Genomic DNA, 23,174 nt, shown 5'->3' with positions numbered 1-23,174 from the left:
TCTAGCCTCCGCCTGTCCCTTGCCGGACAAATTTAATGGGGACTCTAAGTTTTGCCGTGGCTTTCTTTCGCAATGTTTCCCTGCACATGGAGATGATGTCGGACCAGTTTCCTACTGAAAGGTCTAAGGTGGCTTTCGTAGTCAGCCTTCTGTCTGGAAAAGCTCTGTCATGGGCCACACCGCTCTGGGACCCGCAATGACCCCGTCACTGCCTCTGTACACTCCTTCTTCTCGGAATTCGAAGTGTCTTTGAGGAACCTGCCCGAGCCTCTTCTGCTGAGACTGCCTTGCTGAACCTGGTCCAGGGTAATTCCTCCGTTGGCGAGTACGCCATACAATTCCGTACTCTTGCCTCTGAACTATCCTGGAATAATGAGGCTCTCTGCGCGACCTTTAAAAAAGGCCTATCCAGCAACATTAAAGATGTTCTGGCCGCACGAGAGACTCCTGCTAACCTGCATGAACTCATTCATCTAGCCACTCGCATTGACATGCGTTTTTCTGAGAGGCATCAAGAGCTCCGCCAGGAAAAAGACTTAGATCTCTGGACACCTCTCCCACAGTCTCCACTGCAATCTGCGCCTAGGCCTCCCGCCGAGGAGGCCATGCAAGTGGATCGGTCCTCGCCTGACCCTGGAAGAGAGGAATCGCCGTAAGGAAGAGAATCTCTGTCTGTACTGTGCCAGTACTGAAAATTTTTTGGTGGATTGCCCCATCCGTCCTCCACGTCTGGGAAACGCACGCTCGCACCCAGCTCTCGTGGGTGTGGCGTCTCTTGATGCTAAGTCGGCTTCTCCACGTCTCACGGTGCCTGTTCGGATTTCTACTTCAGCCAGCTCTTCCCTCTCAGCCGTGGCCTGCCTGGACTCTGGAGCTTCTGGGAATTTTATTCGGGAGTACCCTGTAAGGGGGTGGTGCACTGTACCCGAAGATACTGCCATATCGGGTCAATGCATAGGGCGACGGAAGCAAGCTTCGAAATCGGCCCCCGTTCTCAAAAAATCCATTTAATATATGGTCCCCAGATAGGGGGACGTATCAGATATTAAACTGATAAGAACAGATACTACACTTGATCTTAGCCAAAAGGCCGAGAAGCGATAACCGTGAAAGGGGCGGGCCCAACAAGGTCCCCCTTCATGGGCACTATCACTGCTTGCTGTCAGGGAGGCTGCCAGACAATTTTCCATGCACACTCTGGGCTGGGGGGCAGTCAACCACCAGTACACACAGCAGAACCTAAACCCATACCATTATTGCTAAGCAGCAAGACAGGGGCCCATTGCACTCCCACGGGGCCTTTTTAAATGCAATCCATAACCCGGATTTGCCAGGAACCCTTCTTACTCCTCCTACTTGCATGTGACACTGGGCTTAGGATCTGCATAGGAAACACACACACAAGCACACACCTACCTTTGTTGCCTGCAGATGCCTCCTTGGCTGTCCCCAAACGGTATCAAACCAACACCCACGGAAGCTGTAAGCATAGAGGACATGCCTGCACCCCATTGGACTTACCTGTGTGGGTTAAATCCGGGTTATTTGACAACCTATGGCGGTGATGGTTCTGCTCAGGCAGAGCAGTGCTGATGCTCCTCATAAAGCTGTCGCTGCTGTGAAGGTTCTAGGTGACATCACAAATCCCTATGGTTACATACACAACAAAGCTGGGTTGTTGTTGTTTTACACTCTGCAAGGCCTGTGGAAGTGAGTGACATCATAGCACTGTAGTTCTGAGGGTTCTAGATGGATGCAACAATCTCCTGTTGCTTCTATGAAGGCCATAATAGACGACATCACCAAACAGCTCCATAGTCACATACACAGCAAAGGAGAGATGTTGTTTACACCTAGTGATGTCAGTGGTATTGAGTGACATCACAGCACAGTGCTAAGGGCTCCTGGGCCTGGACACAGCAGCGGCTGCAATATCTCAACTGAGAATACGTTTATATATATGTGTGTGTGTGCGCGTATATATATATATATATAATATATATATATATATATATATAATATATATTTCTCCGCCGAAATCACTTTTAAACCCATTTCCACCTTTTTTTCCCTTCTCTTCCTCTTACTTTTTTTTCACGTTTTTTTACGTTTTTCTCCTTTTCGCCTCTTTTCTGGGCGTATTATTCTTCTTTTTCTTCTTTTTTTTCGTCTAATGCATACCCCATCAGTGCAGCAATGCTTATTCAATACCGCCAGCAGATGGAGACACTGGGGGATAATTTTCTAAGGATTTATACTGATTTTTCCTGTCTGAATTTGTCGCACAGAAAGTTGCAGGCCAAATATGTGTGACATTTCTGCGACTTTAGCTTCTAGAGCATTTTTACAACATTATACATAGGTGCTGAATACATAAAAAGCGGACTGTTCAGCGACAGACAAGTCGCATCGGCTGAAAGTAGGCCAGAATGTCAGTCCATGTTGGAGCAGGTTTAGATACAGTCTAAAGCATAGATCTCAAAGTCTGTGCACAGAATTTAGCAAGGGCCCTCGCACCTTCTGATGCATCAGGTAGGTGCACTATAGCATAGCCTAACCCTCTGTACTTTGGTCTATATTGATGCGGGACATAGACAGCCAGCTGATGACCAATCCATTAGTGCAATGGATGGCTGGAAGCATTTGTCTTTGCCTTTGCAATACCACAGAAGCAATGCATGGTCAATGTACAGCAATGACACACCTGTGTGAACAGCCAGGAGACCCCCCCATGTTATGTTACATAGTTACATAGTTAGTACGGTCGAAAAAAGACATATGTCCATCAAGTTCAACAGGGAATTAAGGGGTAGGGGTGTGGCGCGATATTGGGGAAGGGATGAGATTTTATATTTCTTCATAAGCATTAATCTTATTTTGTCAATTAGGAACATTCAGCACCCACCCGCTATCAAGGCAGCTGCCTATCATGTCATGCCCTACCTGCACAGGTGTGCTGGCTACTCAAATGATCCAATTAAGGAGGCCATTTAGTCAGCAGCAGCAGAAGTCCTGTGCCTGGACGCTCCAACAGCGGCCAGACACAAGCAGAAGCAGCAGAAGCAGCAGCAGCACCACCTTTTGTTTTTTGGCTGCAGCAGCAGCAGCAGCAAGGCCCACAGGGCTGGCTAGCTGGCTAGCCAGCAAGCAGGTAGCAATGAAAGTAGGAATCTTTCTTTTTAACCCTGTAAGGGGGTGGTGCACTGTACCCGAAGATACTGCCATATCGGGTCAATGCATAGGGCGACGGAAGCAAGCTTCGAAATCGGCCCCCGTTCTCAAAAATCCATTTAATATATGGTCCCCAGATAGGGGACGTATCAGATATTAAACTGATAAGAACAGATACTACACTTGATCTTAGCCAAAAGGCCGAGAAGCGATAACCGTGAAAGGGGCGGGGCCCAACAAGGTCCCCCTTCATGGGCACTATCACTGCTTGCTGTCAGGGAGGCTGCCAGACAATTTTCCATGCACACTCTGGGCTGGGGGGCAGTCAACCACCAGTACACACAGCAGAACCTAAACCCATACCATTATTGCTAAGCAGCAAGACAGGGGCCCATTGCACTCCCACGGGGCCTTTTTAAATGCAATCCATAACCCGGATTTGCCAGGAACCCTTCTTACTCCTCCTACTTGCATGTGACACTGGGCTTAGGATCTGCATAGGAAACACACACACAAGCACACACCTACCTTTGTTGCCTGCAGATGCCTCCTTGGCTGTCCCCAAACGGTATCAAACCAACACCCACGGGAAGCTGTAAGCATAGAGGACATGCCTGCACCCCATTGGGACTTACCTGTGTGGGTTAAATCCGGGTTATTTGACAACCTATGGCGGTGATGGTTCTGCTCAGGCAGAGCAGTGCTGATGCTCCTCATAAAGCTGTCCGCTGCTGTGAAGGTTCTAGGTGACATCACAATCCCTATGGTTACATACACAACAAAGCTGGGTTGTTGTTGTTTACACTCTGCAAGGCCTGTGGAAGTGAGTGACATCATAGCACTGTAGTTCTGAGGGTTCTAGATGGATGCAACAATCTCCTGTTGCTTCTATGAAGGCCATAATAGACGACATCACCAAACAGCTCCATAGTCACATACACAGCAAAGGAGAGATGTTGTTTACACCTAGTGATGTCAGTGGTATTGAGTGACATCACAGCACAGTGCTAAGGCTCCTGGGCCTGGACACAGCAGCGGCTGCAATATCTCAACGGAGAATACGTTTATAATATATATGTGTGTGTGTGCGCGTATATATATATATATATATATATATATATATATATATATATATATTTCTCCGCCGAAATCACTTTTAAACCCCATTTCCACCTTTTTTTTCCCTTCTCTTCCTCTTACTTTTTTTTCACGTTTTTTTACGTTTTTCTCCTTTTCGCCTCTTTTCTGGGCGTATTAATTCTTCTTTTTCTTCTTTTTTTTTCGTCTAATGCATACCCCATCAGTGCAGCAATGCTTATTCAATACCGCCAGCAGATGGAGACACTGGGGGATAATTTTCTAAGGATTTATACTGATTTTTTCCTGTCCTGAATTTGTCGCACAGAAAGTTGCAGGCCAAATATGTGTGACATTTCCTGCGACTTTAGCTTCTAGAGCATTTTTACAACATTATACATAGGTGCTGAATACATAAAAAGCGGACTGTTCAGCGACAGACAAGTCGCATCGGCTGAAAGTAGGCCAGAATGTCAGTCCCATGTTGGAGCAGGTTTAGATACAGTCTAAAGCATAGATCTCAAAGTCTGTGCACAGAATTTAGCAAGGGCCTCGCACCTTCTGATGCATCAGGTAGGTGCACTATAGCATAGCCTAACCCTCTGTACTTTGGGTCTATATTGATGCGGGACCATAGACAGCCAGCTGATGACCAATCCATTAGTGCAATGGATGGCTGGAAGCATTTGTCTTTGCCTTTGCAATACCACAGAAGCAATGCATGGTCAATGTACAGCAATGACACACCTGTGTGAACAGCCAGGAGACCCCCCCATGTTATGTTACATAGTTACATAGTTAGTACGGTCGAAAAAAGACATATGTCCATCAAGTTCAACCAGGGAATTAAGGGGTAGGGGTGTGGCGCGATATTGGGGAAGGGATGAGATTTTATATTTCTTCATAAGCATTAATCTTATTTTGTCAATTAGGAACATTCAGCACCCACCCGCTATCAAGGCAGCTGCCTATCATGTCATGCCCTACCTGCACAGGTGTGCTGGCTACTCAAATGATCCAATTAAGGAGGCCCATTTAGTCAGCAGCAGCAGAAGTCCTGTGCCTGGACGCTCCAACAGCGGCCAGACACAAGCAGAAGCAGCAGAAGCAGCAGCAGCACCACCTTTTGTTTTTTGGCTGCAGCAGCAGCAGCAAGGCCCACAGGGCTGGCTAGCTGGCTAGCCAGCAAGCAGGTAGCAATGAAAGTAGGAATCTTTCTTTTTAACCCTGTAAGGGGGTGGTGCACTGTACCCGAAGATACTGCCATATCGGGGTCAATGCATAGGGCGACGGAAGCAAGCTTCGAAATCGGCCCCCCGTTCTCAAAATCCATTTAATATATGGTCCCCAGATAGGGGACGTATCAGATATTAAACTGATAAGAACAGATACTACACTTGATCTTAGCCAAAAGGCCGAGAAGCGATAACCGTGAAAGGGGCGGGCCCAACAAGGTCCCCTTCATGGGCACTATCACTGCTTGCTGTCAGGGAGGCTGCCAGACAATTTTCCATGCACACTCTGGGCTGGGGGGCAGTCAACCACCAGTACACACAGCAGAACCTAAACCCATACCATTATTGCTAAGCAGCAAGACAGGGGCCCATTGCACTCCCACGGGGCCTTTTTAAATGCAATCCATAACCCGGATTTGCCAGGAACCCTTCTTACTCCTCCTACTTGCATGTGACACTGGGCTTAGGATCTGCATAGGAAACACACACACAAGCACACACCTACCTTTGTTGCCTGCAGATGCCTCCTTGGCTGTCCCCCAAACGGTATCAAACCAACACCCACGGGAAGCTGTAAGCATAGAGGACATGCCTGCACCCCATTGGACTTACCTGTGTGGGTTAAATCCGGGTTATTTGACAACCTATGGCGGTGATGGTTCTGCTCAGGCAGAGCAGTGCTGATGCTCCTCATAAAGCTGTCGCTGCTGTGAAGGTTCTAGGTGACATCACAATCCCTATGGTTACATACACAACAAAGCTGGGTTGTTGTTGTTTACACTCTGCAAGGCCTGTGGAAGTGAGTGACATCATAGCACTGTAGTTCTGAGGGTTCTAGATGGATGCAACAATCTCCTGTTGCTTCTATGAAGGCCATAATAGACGACATCACCAAACAGCTCCATAGTCACATACACAGCAAAGGAGAGATGTTGTTTACACCTAGTGATGTCAGTGGTATTGAGTGACATCACAGCACAGTGCTAAGGCTCCTGGGCCTGGACACAGCAGCGGCTGCAATATCTCAACGGAGAATACGTTTATATATATGTGTGTGTGTGCGCGTATATATATATATATATATTATATATATATATATATATATATTTCTCCGCCGAAATCACTTTTAAACCCATTTCCACCTTTTTTTCCCTTCTCTTCCTCTTACTTTTTTTTCACGTTTTTTTACGTTTTTCTCCTTTTCGCCTCTTTTCTGGGCGTATTATTCTTCTTTTTCTTCTTTTTTTTCGTCTAATGCATACCCCATCAGTGCAGCAATGCTTATTCAATACCGCCAGCAGATGGAGACACTGGGGGATAATTTTCTAAGGATTTATACTGATTTTTCCTGTCTGAATTTGTCGCACAGAAAGTTGCAGGCCAAATATGTGTGACATTTCTGCGACTTTAGCTTCTAGAGCATTTTTACAACATTATACATAGGTGCTGAATACATAAAAAGCGACTGTTCAGCGACAGACAAGTCGCATCGGCTGAAAGTAGGCCAGAATGTCAGTCCATGTTGGAGCAGGTTTAGATACAGTCTAAAGCATAGATCTCAAAGTCTGTGCACAGAATTTAGCAAGGGCCTCGCACCTTCTGATGCATCAGGTAGGTGCACTATAGCATAGCCTAACCCTCTGTACTTTGGTCTATATTGATGCGGGACATAGACAGCCAGCTGATGACCAATCCATTAGTGCAATGGATGGCTGGAAGCATTTGTCTTTGCCTTTGCAATACCACAGAAGCAATGCATGGTCAATGTACAGCAATGACACACCTGTGTGAACAGCCAGGAGACCCCCCCATGTTATGTTACATAGTTACATAGTTAGTACGGTCGAAAAAAGACATATGTCCATCAAGTTCAACCAGGGAATTAAGGGGTAGGGGTGTGGCGCGATATTGGGGAAGGGATGAGATTTTATATTTCTTCATAAGCATTAATCTTATTTTGTCAATTAGGAACATTCAGCACCCACCCGCTATCAAGGCAGCTGCCTATCATGTCATGCCCTACCTGCACAGGTGTGCTGGCTACTCAAATGATCCAATTAAGGAGGCCATTTAGTCAGCAGCAGCAGAAGTCCTGTGCCTGGACGCTCCAACAGCGGCCAGACACAAGCAGAAGCAGCAGAAGCAGCAGCAGCACCACCTTTTGTTTTTTGGCTGCTGCAGCAGCAGCAGCAGCAGCAAGGCCCACAGGGCTGGCTAGCTGGCTAGCCAGCAAGCAGGTAGCAATGAAAGTAGGAATCTTTCTTTTTAACCCTGTAAGGGGGTGGTGCACTGTACCCGAAGATACTGCCATATCGGGTCAATGCATAGGGCGACGGAAGCAAGCTTCGAAATCGGCCCCCGTTCTCAAAAATCCATTTAATATATGGTCCCCAGATAGGGGACGTATCAGATATTAAACTGATAAGAACAGATACTACACTTGATCTTAGCCAAAAGGCCGAGAAGCGATAACCGTGAAAGGGGCGGGCCCAACAAGGTCCCCTTCATGGGCACTATCACTGCTTGCTGTCAGGGAGGCTGCCAGACAATTTTCCATGCACACTCTGGGCTGGGGGGCAGTCAACCACCAGTACACACAGCAGAACCTAAACCCATACCATTATTGCTAAGCAGCAAGACAGGGGCCCATTGCACTCCCACGGGGCCTTTTTAAATGCAATCCATAACCCGGATTTGCCAGGAACCCTTCTTACTCCTCCTACTTGCATGTGACACTGGGCTTAGGATCTGCATAGGAAACACACACACAAGCACACACCTACCTTTGTTGCCTGCAGATGCCTCCTTGGCTGTCCCCAAACGGTATCAAACCAACACCCACGGGAAGCTGTAAGCATAGAGGACATGCCTGCACCCCATTGGACTTACCTGTGTGGGTTAAATCCGGGTTATTTGACAACCTATGGCGGTGATGGTTCTGCTCAGGCAGAGCAGTGCTGATGCTCCTCATAAAGCTGTCGCTGCTGTGAAGGTTCTAGGTGACATCACAATCCCTATGGTTACATACACAACAAAGCTGGGTTGTTGTTGTTTACACTCTGCAAGGCCTGTGGAAGTGAGTGACATCATAGCACTGTAGTTCTGAGGGTTCTAGATGGATGCAACAATCTCCTGTTGCTTCTATGAAGGCCATAATAGACGACATCACCAAACAGCTCCATAGTCACATACACAGCAAAGGAGAGATGTTGTTTACACCTAGTGATGTCAGTGGTATTGAGTGACATCACAGCACAGTGCTAAGGCTCCTGGGCCTGGACACAGCAGCGGCTGCAATATCTCAACTGAGAATACGTTTATATATATGTGTGTGTGTGCGCGTATATATATATATATATATATATATATATATATATATATATATTTCTCCGCCGAAATCACTTTTAAACCCATTTCCACCTTTTTTTCCCTTCTCTTCCTCTTACTTTTTTTTCACGTTTTTTTACGTTTTTCTCCTTTTCGCCTCTTTTCTGGGCGTATTATTCTTCTTTTTCTTCTTTTTTTTCGTCTAATGCATACCCCATCAGTGCAGCAATGCTTATTCAATACCGCCAGCAGATGGAGACACTGGGGGATAATTTTCTAAGGATTTATACTGATTTTTCCTGTCTGAATTTGTCGCACAGAAAGTTGCAGGCCAAATATGTGTGACATTTCTGCGACTTTAGCTTCTAGAGCATTTTTACAACATTATACATAGGTGCTGAATACATAAAAAGCGACTGTTCAGCGACAGACAAGTCGCATCGGCTGAAAGTAGGCCAGAATGTCAGTCCATGTTGGAGCAGGTTTAGATACAGTCTAAAGCATAGATCTCAAAGTCTGTGCACAGAATTTAGCAAGGGCCTCGCACCTTCTGATGCATCAGGTAGGTGCACTATAGCATAGCCTAACCCTCTGTACTTTGGTCTATATTGATGCGGGACATAGACAGCCAGCTGATGACCAATCCATTAGTGCAATGGATGGCTGGAAGCATTTGTCTTTGCCTTTGCAATACCACAGAAGCAATGCATGGTCAATGTACAGCAATGACACACCTGTGTGAACAGCCAGGAGACCCCCCCATGTTATGTTACATAGTTACATAGTTAGTACGGTCGAAAAAAGACATATGTCCATCAAGTTCAACCAGGGAATTAAGGGGTAGGGGTGTGGCGCGATATTGGGGAAGGGATGAGATTTTATATTTCTTCATAAGCATTAATCTTATTTTGTCAATTAGGAACATTCAGCACCCACCCGCTATCAAGGCAGCTGCCTATCATGTCATGCCCTACCTGCACAGGTGTGCTGGCTACTCAAATGATCCAATTAAGGAGGCCATTTAGTCAGCAGCAGCAGAAGTCCTGTGCCTGGACGCTCCAACAGCGGCCAGACACAAGCAGAAGCAGCAGAAGCAGCAGCAGCACCACCTTTTGTTTTTTGGCTGCAGCAGCAGCAGCAAGGCCCACAGGGCTGGCTAGCTGGCTAGCCAGCAAGCAGGTAGCAATGAAAGTAGGAATCTTTCTTTTTAACCCTGTAAGGGGGTGGTGCACTGTACCCGAAGATACTGCCATATCGGGTCAATGCATAGGGCGACGGAAGCAAGCTTCGAAATCGGCCCCCGTTCTCAAAAATCCATTTAATATATGGTCCCCAGATAGGGGACGTATCAGATATTAAACTGATAAGAACAGATACTACACTTGATCTTAGCCAAAAGGCCGAGAAGCGATAACCGTGAAAGGGGCGGGCCCAACAAGGTCCCCTTCATGGGCACTATCACTGCTTGCTGTCAGGGAGGCTGCCAGACAATTTTCCATGCACACTCTGGGCTGGGGGGCAGTCAACCACCAGTACACACAGCAGAACCTAAACCCATACCATTATTGCTAAGCAGCAAGACAGGGGCCCATTGCACTCCCACGGGGCCTTTTTAAATGCAATCCATAACCCGGATTTGCCAGGAACCCTTCTTACTCCTCCTACTTGCATGTGACACTGGGCTTAGGATCTGCATAGGAAACACACACACAAGCACACACCTACCTTTGTTGCCTGCAGATGCCTCCTTGGCTGTCCCCAAACGGTATCAAACCAACACCCACGGGAAGCTGTAAGCATAGAGGACATGCCTGCACCCCATTGGACTTACCTGTGTGGGTTAAATCCGGGTTATTTGACAACCTATGGCGGTGATGGTTCTGCTCAGGCAGAGCAGTGCTGATGCTCCTCATAAAGCTGTCGCTGCTGTGAAGGTTCTAGGTGACATCACAATCCCTATGGTTACATACACAACAAAGCTGGGTTGTTGTTGTTTACACTCTGCAAGGCCTGTGGAAGTGAGTGACATCATAGCACTGTAGTTCTGAGGGTTCTAGATGGATGCAACAATCTCCTGTTGCTTCTATGAAGGCCATAATAGACGACATCACCAAACAGCTCCATAGTCACATACACAGCAAAGGAGAGATGTTGTTTACACCTAGTGATGTCAGTGGTATTGAGTGACATCACAGCACAGTGCTAAGGCTCCTGGGCCTGGACACAGCAGCGGCTGCAATATCTCAACTGAGAATACGTTTATATATATGTGTGTGTGTGCGCGTATATATATATATATATATATATATATATATATATATATATATATATTTCTCCGCCGAAATCACTTTTAAACCCATTTCCACCTTTTTTTCCCTTCTCTTCCTCTTACTTTTTTTTCACGTTTTTTTACGTTTTTCTCCTTTTCGCCTCTTTTCTGGGCGTATTATTCTTCTTTTTCTTCTTTTTTTTCGTCTAATGCATACCCCATCAGTGCAGCAATGCTTATTCAATACCGCCAGCAGATGGAGACACTGGGGGATAATTTTCTAAGGATTTATACTGATTTTTCCTGTCTGAATTTGTCGCACAGAAAGTTGCAGGCCAAATATGTGTGACATTTCTGCGACTTTAGCTTCTAGAGCATTTTTACAACATTATACATAGGTGCTGAATACATAAAAAGCGACTGTTCAGCGACAGACAAGTCGCATCGGCTGAAAGTAGGCCAGAATGTCAGTCCATGTTGGAGCAGGTTTAGATACAGTCTAAAGCATAGATCTCAAAGTCTGTGCACAGAATTTAGCAAGGGCCTCGCACCTTCTGATGCATCAGGTAGGTGCACTATAGCATAGCCTAACCCTCTGTACTTTGGTCTATATTGATGCGGGACATAGACAGCCAGCTGATGACCAATCCATTAGTGCAATGGATGGCTGGAAGCATTTGTCTTTGCCTTTGCAATACCACAGAAGCAATGCATGGTCAATGTACAGCAATGACACACCTGTGTGAACAGCCAGGAGACCCCCCCATGTTATGTTACATAGTTACATAGTTAGTACGGTCGAAAAAAGACATATGTCCATCAAGTTCAACCAGGGAATTAAGGGGTAGGGGTGTGGCGCGATATTGGGGAAGGGATGAGATTTTATATTTCTTCATAAGCATTAATCTTATTTTGTCAATTAGGAACATTCAGCACCCACCCGCTATCAAGGCAGCTGCCTATCATGTCATGCCCTACCTGCACAGGTGTGCTGGCTACTCAAATGATCCAATTAAGGAGGCCATTTAGTCAGCAGCAGCAGAAGTCCTGTGCCTGGACGCTCCAACAGCGGCCAGACACAAGCAGAAGCAGCAGAAGCAGCAGCAGCACCACCTTTTGTTTTTTGGCTGCAGCAGCAGCAGCAGCAGCAAGGCCCACAGGGCTGGCTAGCTGGCTAGCCAGCAAGCAGGTAGCAATGAAAGTAGGAATCTTTCTTTTTAACCCTGTAAGGGGGTGGTGCACTGTACCCGAAGATACTGCCATATCGGGTCAATGCATAGGGCGACGGAAGCAAGCTTCGAAATCGGCCCCCGTTCTCAAAAATCCATTTAATATATGGTCCCCAGATAGGGGACGTATCAGATATTAAACTGATAAGAACAGATACTACACTTGATCTTAGCCAAAAGGCCGAGAAGCGATAACCGTGAAAGGGGCGGGCCCAACAAGGTCCCCTTCATGGGCACTATCACTGCTTGCTGTCAGGGAGGCTGCCAGACAATTTTCCATGCACACTCTGGGCTGGGGGGCAGTCAACCACCAGTACACACAGCAGAACCTAAACCCATACCATTATTGCTAAGCAGCAAGACAGGGGCCCATTGCACTCCCACGGGGCCTTTTTAAATGCAATCCATAACCCGGATTTGCCAGGAACCCTTCTTACTCCTCCTACTTGCATGTGACACTGGGCTTAGGATCTGCATAGGAAACACACACACAAGCACACACCTACCTTTGTTGCCTGCAGATGCCTCCTTGGCTGTCCCCAAACGGTATCAAACCAACACCCACGGGAAGCTGTAAGCATAGAGGACATGCCTGCACCCCATTGGACTTACCTGTGTGGGTTAAATCCGGGTTATTTGACAACCTATGGCGGTGATGGTTCTGCTCAGGCAGAGCAGTGCTGATGCTCCTCATAAAGCTGTCGCTGCTGTGAAGGTTCTAGGTGACATCACAATCCCTATGGTTACATACACAACAAAGCTGGGTTGTTGTTGTTTACACTCTGCAAGGCCTGTGGAAGTGAGTGACATCATAGCACTGTAGTTCTGAGGGTTCTAGATGGATGCAACAATCTCCTGTTGCTTCTATGAAGGCCATAATAGACGACATCACCAAACAGCTCCATAGTCACATACACAGCAAAGGAGAGATGTTGTTTACACCTAGTGATGTCAGTGGTATTGAGTGACATCACAGCACAGTGCTAAGGCTCCTGGGCCTGGACACAGCAGCGGCTGCAATATCTCAACGGAGAATACGTTTATATATATATGTGTGTGTGTGCGCGTATATATATATATATATATATATATATATATATATATATATTTCTCCGCCGAAATCACTTTTAAACCCATTTCCACCTTTTTTTCCCTTCTCTTCCTCTTACTTTTTTTTCACGTTTTTTTACGTTTTTCTCCTTTTCGCCTCTTTTCTGGGCGTATTATTCTTCTTTTTCTTCTTTTTTTTCGTCTAATGCATACCCCATCAGTGCAGCAATGCTTATTCAATACCGCCAGCAGATGGAGACACTGGGGGATAATTTTCTAAGGATTTATACTGATTTTTCCTGTCTGAATTTGTCGCACAGAAAGTTGCAGGCCAAATATGTGTGACATTTCTGCGACTTTAGCTTCTAGAGCATTTTTACAACATTATACATAGGTGCTGAATACATAAAAAGCGACTGTTCAGCGACAGACAAGTCGCATCGGCTGAAAGTAGGCCAGAATGTCAGTCCATGTTGGAGCAGGTTTAGATACAGTCTAAAGCATAGATCTCAAAGTCTGTGCACAGAATTTAGCAAGGGCCTCGCACCTTCTGATGCATCAGGTAGGTGCACTATAGCATAGCCTAACCCTCTGTACTTTGGTCTATATTGATGCGGGACATAGACAGCCAGCTGATGACCAATCCATTAGTGCAATGGATGGCTGGAAGCATTTGTCTTTGCCTTTGCAATACCACAGAAGCAATGCATGGTCAATGTACAGCAATGACACACCTGTGTGAACAGCCAGGAGACCCCCCCATGTTATGTTACATAGTTACATAGTTAGTACGGTCGAAAAAAGACATATGTCCATCAAGTTCAACCAGGGAATTAAGGGGTAGGGGTGTGGCGCGATATTGGGGAAGGGATGAGATTTTATATTTCTTCATAAGCATTAATCTTATTTTGTCAATTAGGAACATTCAGCACCCACCCGCTATCAAGGCAGCTGCCTATCATGTCATGCCCTACCTGCACAGGTGTGCTGGCTACTCAAATGATCCAATTAAGGAGGCCATTTAGTCAGCAGCAGCAGAAGTCCTGTGCCTGGACGCTCCAACAGCGGCCAGACACAAGCAGAAGCAGCAGAAGCAGCAGCAGCACCACCTTTTGTTTTTTGGCTGCAGCAGCAGCAGCAAGGCCCACAGGGCTGGCTAGCTGGCTAGCCAGCAAGCAGGTAGCAATGAAAGTAGGAATCTTTCTTTTTAACCCTGTAAGGGGGTGGTGCACTGTACCCGAAGATACTGCCATATCGGGTCAATGCATAGGGCGACGGAAGCAAGCTTCGAAATCGGCCCCCGTTCTCAAAAATCCATTTAATATATGGTCCCCAGATAGGGGACGTATCAGATATTAAACTGATAAGAACAGATACTACACTTGATCTTAGCCAAAAGGCCGAGAAGCGATAACCGTGAAAGGGGCGGGCCCAACAAGGTCCCCTTCATGGGCACTATCACTGCTTGCTGTCAGGGAGGCTGCCAGACAATTTTCCATGCACACTCTGGGCTGGGGGGCAGTCAACCACCAGTACACACAGCAGAACCTAAACCCATACCATTATTGCTAAGCAGCAAGACAGGGGCCCATTGCACTCCCACGGGGCCTTTTTAAATGCAATCCATAACCCGGATTTGCCAGGAACCCTTCTTACTCCTCCTACTTGCATGTGACACTGGGCTTAGGATCTGCATAGGAAACACACACACAAGCACACACCTACCTTTGTTGCCTGCAGATGCCTCCTTGGCTGTCCCCAAACGGTATCAAACCAACACCCACGGGAAGCTGTAAGCATAGAGGACATGCCTGCACCCCATTGGACTTACCTGTGTGGGTTAAATCCGGGTTATTTGACAACCTATGGCGGTGATGGTTCTGCTCAGGCAGAGCAGTGCTGATGCTCCTCATAAAGCTGTCGCTGCTGTGAAGGTTCTAGGTGACATCACAATCCCTATGGTTACATACACAACAAAGCTGGGTTGTTGTTGTTTACACTCTGCAAGGCCTGTGGAAGTGAGTGACATCATAGCACTGTAGTTCTGAGGGTTCTAGATGGATGCAACAATCTCCTGTTGCTTCTATGAAGGCCATAATAGACGACATCACCAAACAGCTCCATAGTCACATACACAGCAAAGGAGAGATGTTGTTTACACCTAGTGATGTCAGTGGTATTGAGTGACATCACAGCACAGTGCTAAGGCTCCTGGGCCTGGACACAGCAGCGGCTGCAATATCTCAACGGAGAATACGTTTATATATATGTGTGTGTGTGCGCGTATATATATATATATATATATATATATATATTTCTCCGCCGAAATCACTTTTAAACCCATTTCCACCTTTTTTTCCCTTCTCTTCCTCTTACTTTTTTTTCACGTTTTTTTACGTTTTTCTCCTTTTCGCCTCTTTTCTGGGCGTATTATTCTTCTTTTTCTTCTTTTTTTTCGTCTAATGCATACCCCATCAGTGCAGCAATGCTTATTCAATACCGCCAGCAGATGGAGACACTGGGGGATAATTTTCTAAGGATTTATACTGATTTTTCCTGTCTGAATTTGTCGCACAGAAAGTTGCAGGCCAAATATGTGTGACATTTCTGCGACTTTAGCTTCTAGAGCATTTTTACAACATTATACATAGGTGCTGAATACATAAAAAGCGACTGTTCAGCGACAGACAAGTCGCATCGGCTGAAAGTAGGCCAGAATGTCAGTCCATGTTGGAGCAGGTTTAGATACAGTCTAAAGCATAGATCTCAAAGTCTGTGCACAGAATTTAGCAAGGGCCTCGCACCTTCTGATGCATCAGGTAGGTGCACTATAGCATAGCCTAACCCTCTGTACTTTGGTCTATATTGATGCGGGACATAGACAGCCAGCTGATGACCAATCCATTAGTGCAATGGATGGCTGGAAGCATTTGTCTTTGCCTTTGCAATACCACAGAAGCAATGCATGGTCAATGTACAGCAATGACACACCTGTGTGAACAGCCAGGAGACCCCCCCATGTTATGTTACATAGTTACATAGTTAGTACGGTCGAAAAAAGACATATGTCCATCAAGTTCAACCAGGGAATTAAGGGGTAGGGGTGTGGCGCGATATTGGGGAAGGGATGAGATTTTATATTTCTTCATAAGCATTAATCTTATTTTGTCAATTAGGAACATTCAGCACCCACCCGCTATCAAGGCAGCTGCCTATCATGTCATGCCCTACCTGCACAGGTGTGCTGGCTACTCAAATGATCCAATTAAGGAGGCCATTTAGTCAGCAGCAGCAGAAGTCCTGTGCCTGGACGCTCCAACAGCGGCCAGACACAAGCAGAAGCAGCAGAAGCAGCAGCAGCACCACCTTTTGTTTTTTGGCTGCAGCAGCAGCAGCAGCAGCAAGGCCCACAGGGCTGGCTAGCTGGCTAGCCAGCAAGCAGGTAGCAATGAAAGTAGGAATCTTTCTTTTTAACCCTGTAAGGGGGTGGTGCACTGTACCCGAAGATACTGCCATATCGGGTCAATGCATAGGGCGACGGAAGCAAGCTTCGAAATCGGCCCCCGTTCTCAAAAATCCATTTAATATATGGTCCCCAGATAGGGGACGTATCAGATATTAAACTGATAAGAACAGATACTACACTTGATCTTAGCCAAAAGGCCGAGAAGCGATAACCGTGAAAGGGGCGGGCCCAACAAGGTCCCCTTCATGGGCACTATCACTGCTTGCTGTCAGGGAGGCTGCCAGACAATTTTCCATGCACACTCTGGGCTGGGGGGCAGTCAACCACCAGTACACACAGCAGAACCTAAACCCATACCATTATTGCTAAGCAGCAAGACAGGGGCCCATTGCACTCCCACGGGGCCTTTTTAAATGCAATCCATAACCCGGATTTGCCAGGAACCCTTCTTACTTCTCCTACTTGCATGTGACACTGGGCTTAGGATCTGCATAGGAAACACACACACAAGCACACACCTACCTTTGTTGCCTGCAGATGCCTCCTTGGCTGTCCCCAAACGGTATCAAACCAACACCCACGGGAAGCTGTAAGCATAGAGGACATGCCTGCACCCCATTGGACTTACCTGTGTGGGTTAAATCCGGGTTATTTGACAACCTATGGCGGTGATGGTTCTGCTCAGGCAGAGCAGTGCTGATGCTCCTCATAAAGCTGTCGCTGCTGTGAAGGTTCTAGGTGACATCACAATCCCTATGGTTACATACACAACAAAGCTGGGTTGTTGTTGTTTACACTCTGCAAGGCCTGTGGAAGTGAGTGACATCATAGCACTGTAGTTCTGAGGGTTCTAGATGGATGCAACAATCTCCTGTTGCTTCTATGAAGGCCATAATAGACGACATCACCAAACAGCTCCATAGTCACATACACAGCAAAGGAGAGATGTTGTTTACACCTAGTGATGTCAGTGGTATTGAGTGACATCACAGCACAGTGCTAAGGCTCCTGGGCCTGGACACAGCAGCGGCTGCAATATCTCAACGGAGAATACGTTTATATATATGTGTGTGTGTGCGCGTATATATATATATATATATATATATATATATATATATATATATATTCTCCGCCGAAATCACTTTTAAACCCATTTCCACCTTTTTTTCCCTTCTCTTCCTCTTACTTTTTTTTCACGTTTTTTTACGTTTTTCTCCTTTTCGCCTCTTTTCTGGGCGTATTATTCTTCTTTTTCTTCTTTTTTTTCGTCTAATGCATACCCCATCAGTGCAGCAATGCTTATTCAATACCGCCAGCAGATGGAGACACTGGGGGATAATTTTCTAAGGATTTATACTGATTTTTCCTGTCTGAATTTGTCGCACAGAAAGTTGCAGGCCAAATATGTGTGACATTTCTGCAACTTTAGCTTCTAGAGCATTTTTACAACATTATACATAGGTGCTGAATACATAAAAAGCGACTGTTCAGCGACAGACAAGTCGCATCGGCTGAAAGTAGGCCAGAATGTCAGTCCATGTTGGAGCAGGTTTAGATACAGTCTAAAGCATAGATCTCAAAGTCTGTGCACAGAATTTAGCAAGGGCCTCGCACCTTCTGATGCATCAGGTAGGTGCACTATAGCATAGCCTAACCCTCTGTACTTTGGTCTATATTGATGCGGGACATAGACAGCCAGCTGATGACCAATCCATTAGTGCAATGGATGGCTGGAAGCATTTGTCTTTGCCTTTGCAATACCACAGAAGCAATGCATGGTCAATGTACAGCAATGACACACCTGTGTGAACAGCCAGGAGACCCCCCCATGTTATGTTACATAGTTACATAGTTAGTACGGTCGAAAAAAGACATATGTCCATCAAGTTCAACCAGGGAATTAAGGGGTAGGGGTGTGGCGCGATATTGGGGAAGGGATGAGATTTTATATTTCTTCATAAGCATTAATCTTATTTTGTCAATTAGGAACATTCAGCACCCACCCGCTATCAAGGCAGCTGCCTATCATGTCATGCCCTACCTGCACAGGTGTGCTGGCTACTCAAATGATCCAATTAAGGAGGCCATTTAGTCAGCAGCAGCAGAAGTCCTGTGCCTGGACGCTCCAACAGCGGCCAGACACAAGCAGAAGCAGCAGAAGCAGCAGCAGCACCACCTTTTGTTTTTTGGCTGCAGCAGCAGCAGCAGCAGCAAGGCCCACAGGGCTGGCTAGCTGGCTAGCCAGCAAGCAGGTAGCAATGAAAGTAGGAATCTTTCTTTTTAACCCTGTAAGGGGGTGGTGCACTGTACCCGAAGATACTGCCATATCGGGTCAATGCATAGGGCGACGGAAGCAAGCTTCGAAATCGGCCCCCGTTCTCAAAAATCCATTTAATATATGGTCCCCAGATAGGGGACGTATCAGATATTAAACTGATAAGAACAGATACTACACTTGATCTTAGCCAAAAGGCCGAGAAGCGATAACCGTGAAAGGGGCGGGCCCAACAAGGTCCCCTTCATGGGCACTATCACTGCTTGCTGTCAGGGAGGCTGCCAGACAATTTTCCATGCACACTCTGGGCTGGGGGGCAGTCAACCACCAGTACACACAGCAGAACCTAAACCCATACCATTATTGCTAAGCAGCAAGACAGGGGCCCATTGCACTCCCACGGGGCCTTTTTAAATGCAATCCATAACCCGGATTTGCCAGGAACCCTTCTTACTCCTCCTACTTGCATGTGACACTGGGCTTAGGATCTGCATAGGAAACACACACACAAGCACACACCTACCTTTGTTGCCTGCAGATGCCTCCTTGGCTGTCCCCAAACGGTATCAAACCAACACCCACGGGAAGCTGTAAGCATAGAGGACATGCCTGCACCCCATTGGACTTACCTGTGTGGGTTAAATCCGGGTTATTTGACAACCTATGGCGGTGATGGTTCTGCTCAGGCAGAGCAGTGCTGATGCTCCTCATAAAGCTGTCGCTGCTGTGAAGGTTCTAGGTGACATCACAATCCCTATGGTTACATACACAACAAAGCTGGGTTGTTGTTGTTTACACTCTGCAAGGCCTGTGGAAGTGAGTGACATCATAGCACTGTAGTTCTGAGGGTTCTAGATGGATGCAACAATCTCCTGTTGCTTCTATGAAGGCCATAATAGACGACATCACCAAACAGCTCCATAGTCACATACACAGCAAAGGAGAGATGTTGTTTACACCTAGTGATGTCAGTGGTATTGAGTGACATCACAGCACAGTGCTAAGGCTCCTGGGCCTGGACACAGCAGCGGCTGCAATATCTCAACGGAGAATACGTTTATATATATGTGTGTGTGTGCGCGTATATATATATATATATATATATATATATATATATATTTCTCCGCCGAAATCACTTTTAAACCCATTTCCACCTTTTTTTCCCTTCTCTTCCTCTTACTTTTTTTTCACGTTTTTTTACGTTTTTCTCCTTTTCGCCTCTTTTCTGGGCGTATTATTCTTCTTTTTCTTCTTTTTTTTCGTCTAATGCATACCCCATCAGTGCAGCAATGCTTATTCAATACCGCCAGCAGATGGAGACACTGGGGGATAATTTTCTAAGGATTTATACTGATTTTTCCTGTCTGAATTTGTCGCACAGAAAGTTGCAGGCCAAATATGTGTGACATTTCTGCGACTTTAGCTTCTAGAGCATTTTTACAACATTATACATAGGTGCTGAATACATAAAAAGCGACTGTTCAGCGACAGACAAGTCGCATCGGCTGAAAGTAGGCCAGAATGTCAGTCCATGTTGGAGCAGGTTTAGATACAGTCTAAAGCATAGATCTCAAAGTCTGTGCACAGAATTTAGCAAGGGCCTCGCACCTTCTGATGCATCAGGTAGGTGCACTATAGCATAGCCTAACCCTCTGTACTTTGGTCTATATTGATGCGGGACATAGACAGCCAGCTGATGACCAATCCATTAGTGCAATGGATGGCTGGAAGCATTTGTCTTTGCCTTTGCAATACCACAGAAGCAATGCATGGTCAATGTACAGCAATGACACACCTGTGTGAACAGCCAGGAGACCCCCCCATGTTATGTTACATAGTTACATAGTTAGTACGGTCGAAAAAAGACATATGTCCATCAAGTTCAACCAGGGAATTAAGGGGTAGGGGTGTGGCGCGATATTGGGGAAGGGATGAGATTTTATATTTCTTCATAAGCATTAATCTTATTTTGTCAATTAGGAACATTCAGCACCCACCCGCTATCAAGGCAGCTGCCTATCATGTCATGCCCTACCTGCACAGGTGTGCTGGCTACTCAAATGATCCAATTAAGGAGGCCATTTAGTCAGCAGCAGCAGAAGTCCTGTGCCTGGACGCTCCAACAGCGGCCAGACACAAGCAGAAGCAGAAGCAGCAGAAGCAGCAGCAGCACCACCTTTTGTTTTTTGGCTGCAGCAGCAGCAGCAGCAGCAAGGCCCACAGGGCTGGCTAGCTGGCTAGCCAGCAAGCAGGTAGCAATGAAAGTAGGAATCTTTCTTTTTAACCCTGTAAGGGGGTGGTGCACTGTACCCGAAGATACTGCCATATCGGGTCAATGCATAGGGCGACGGAAGCAAGCTTCGAAATCGGCCCCCGTTCTCAAAAATCCATTTAATATATGGTCCCCAGATAGGGGACGTATCAGATATTAAACTGATAAGAACAGATACTACACTTGATCTTAGCCAAAAGGCCGAGAAGCGATAACCGTGAAAGGGGCGGGCCCAACAAGGTCCCCTTCATGGGCACTATCACTGCTTGCTGTCAGGGAGGCTGCCAGACAATTTTCCATGCACACTCTGGGCTGGGGGGCAGTCAACCACCAGTACACACAGCAGAACCTAAACCCATACCATTATTGCTAAGCAGCAAGACAGGGGCCCATTGCACTCCCACGGGGCCTTTTTAAATGCAATCCATAACCCGGATTTGCCAGGAACCCTTCTTACTTCTCCTACTTGCATGTGACACTGGGCTTAGGATCTGCATAGGAAACACACACACAAGCACACACCTACCTTTGTTGCCTGCAGATGCCTCCTTGGCTGTCCCCAAACGGTATCAAACCAACACCCACGGGAAGCTGTAAGCATAGAGGACATGCCTGCACCCCATTGGACTTACCTGTGTGGGTTAAATCCGGGTTATTTGACAACCTATGGCGGTGATGGTTCTGCTCAGGCAGAGCAGTGCTGATGCTCCTCATAAAGCTGTCGCTGCTGTGAAGGTTCTAGGTGACATCACAATCCCTATGGTTACATACACAACAAAGCTGGGTTGTTGTTGTTTACACTCTGCAAGGCCTGTGGAAGTGAGTGACATCATAGCACTGTAGTTCTGAGGGTTCTAGATGGATGCAACAATCTCCTGTTGCTTCTATGAAGGCCATAATAGACGACATCACCAAACAGCTCCATAGTCACATACACAGCAAAGGAGAGATGTTGTTTACACCTAGTGATGTCAGTGGTATTGAGTGACATCACAGCACAGTGCTAAGGCTCCTGGGCCTGGACACAGCAGCGGCTGCAATATCTCAACGGAGAATACGTTTATATATATGTGTGTGTGTGCGCGTATATATATATATATATATATATATATATATATATATATATTTCTCCGCCGAAATCACTTTTAAACCCATTTCCACCTTTTTTTCCCTTCTCTTCCTCTTACTTTTTTTTCACGTTTTTTTACGTTTTTCTCCTTTTCGCCTCTTTTCTGGGCGTATTATTCTTCTTTTTCTTCTTTTTTTTCGTCTAATGCATACCCCATCAGTGCAGCAATGCTTATTCAATACCGCCAGCAGATGGAGACACTGGGGGATAATTTTCTAAGGATTTATACTGATTTTTCCTGTCTGAATTTGTCGCACAGAAAGTTGCAGGCCAAATATGTGTGACATTTCTGCGACTTTAGCTTCTAGAGCATTTTTACAACATTATACATAGGTGCTGAATACATAAAAAGCGACTGTTCAGCGACAGACAAGTCGCATCGGCTGAAAGTAGGCCAGAATGTCAGTCCATGTTGGAGCAGGTTTAGATACAGTCTAAAGCATAGATCTCAAAGTCTGTGCACAGAATTTAGCAAGGGCCTCGCACCTTCTGATGCATCAGGTAGGTGCACTATAGCATAGCCTAACCCTCTGTACTTTGGTCTATATTGATGCGGGACATAGACAGCCAGCTGATGACCAATCCATTAGTGCAATGGATGGCTGGAAGCATTTGTCTTTGCCTTTGCAATACCACAGAAGCAATGCATGGTCAATGTACAGCAATGACACACC

At 46.3% G+C, this 23,174-nt stretch overlaps 10 non-coding genes across 10 annotated transcripts; all 10 read right to left on the bottom strand.

Moving 5' to 3' along the window:
* Nucleotides 1-909: 909 nt before the first annotated feature.
* Nucleotides 910-1,102, bottom strand: LOC130314782 (U2 spliceosomal RNA). Its single transcript, XR_008862408.1, has one exon. It is a non-coding gene; the product is annotated as a U2 spliceosomal RNA (small nuclear RNA).
* A 2,091-nt stretch (nt 1,103-3,193) lies between these two features.
* LOC130314780 (U2 spliceosomal RNA) lies at nt 3,194-3,384 on the bottom strand. Its single transcript, XR_008862406.1, has one exon. It is a non-coding gene; the product is annotated as a U2 spliceosomal RNA (small nuclear RNA).
* Nucleotides 3,385-5,483: 2,099 nt separating this feature from the next.
* On the bottom strand, nt 5,484-5,675 carry LOC130314781 (U2 spliceosomal RNA). Its single transcript, XR_008862407.1, has one exon. It is a non-coding gene; the product is annotated as a U2 spliceosomal RNA (small nuclear RNA).
* A 2,087-nt stretch (nt 5,676-7,762) lies between these two features.
* LOC130314779 (U2 spliceosomal RNA) lies at nt 7,763-7,953 on the bottom strand. Its single transcript, XR_008862405.1, has one exon. It is a non-coding gene; the product is annotated as a U2 spliceosomal RNA (small nuclear RNA).
* A 2,078-nt stretch (nt 7,954-10,031) lies between these two features.
* LOC130314777 (U2 spliceosomal RNA) lies at nt 10,032-10,222 on the bottom strand. Its single transcript, XR_008862403.1, has one exon. It is a non-coding gene; the product is annotated as a U2 spliceosomal RNA (small nuclear RNA).
* Nucleotides 10,223-12,310: 2,088 nt separating this feature from the next.
* LOC130314776 (U2 spliceosomal RNA) lies at nt 12,311-12,501 on the bottom strand. Its single transcript, XR_008862402.1, has one exon. It is a non-coding gene; the product is annotated as a U2 spliceosomal RNA (small nuclear RNA).
* A 2,078-nt stretch (nt 12,502-14,579) lies between these two features.
* LOC130314775 (U2 spliceosomal RNA) lies at nt 14,580-14,770 on the bottom strand. The gene has a single exon (XR_008862401.1). It is a non-coding gene; the product is annotated as a U2 spliceosomal RNA (small nuclear RNA).
* A 2,072-nt stretch (nt 14,771-16,842) lies between these two features.
* Nucleotides 16,843-17,033, bottom strand: LOC130314774 (U2 spliceosomal RNA). Its single transcript, XR_008862400.1, has one exon. It is a non-coding gene; the product is annotated as a U2 spliceosomal RNA (small nuclear RNA).
* Nucleotides 17,034-19,118: 2,085 nt separating this feature from the next.
* On the bottom strand, nt 19,119-19,309 carry LOC130314772 (U2 spliceosomal RNA). Its single transcript, XR_008862399.1, has one exon. It is a non-coding gene; the product is annotated as a U2 spliceosomal RNA (small nuclear RNA).
* A 2,084-nt stretch (nt 19,310-21,393) lies between these two features.
* Nucleotides 21,394-21,584, bottom strand: LOC130314771 (U2 spliceosomal RNA). The gene has a single exon (XR_008862398.1). It is a non-coding gene; the product is annotated as a U2 spliceosomal RNA (small nuclear RNA).
* Between the last annotated feature and the right edge of the window lie 1,590 nt (nt 21,585-23,174).

This window comes from Hyla sarda, unplaced genomic scaffold (genome assembly GCF_029499605.1).
Source record: "Hyla sarda isolate aHylSar1 unplaced genomic scaffold, aHylSar1.hap1 scaffold_1848, whole genome shotgun sequence".
NCBI classification, from domain to species: domain Eukaryota; kingdom Metazoa; phylum Chordata; class Amphibia; order Anura; family Hylidae; genus Hyla; species Hyla sarda.
Note: the sequence above shows the minus strand (reverse complement) of the source record. Positions and strands in the feature narration are given on the sequence as shown.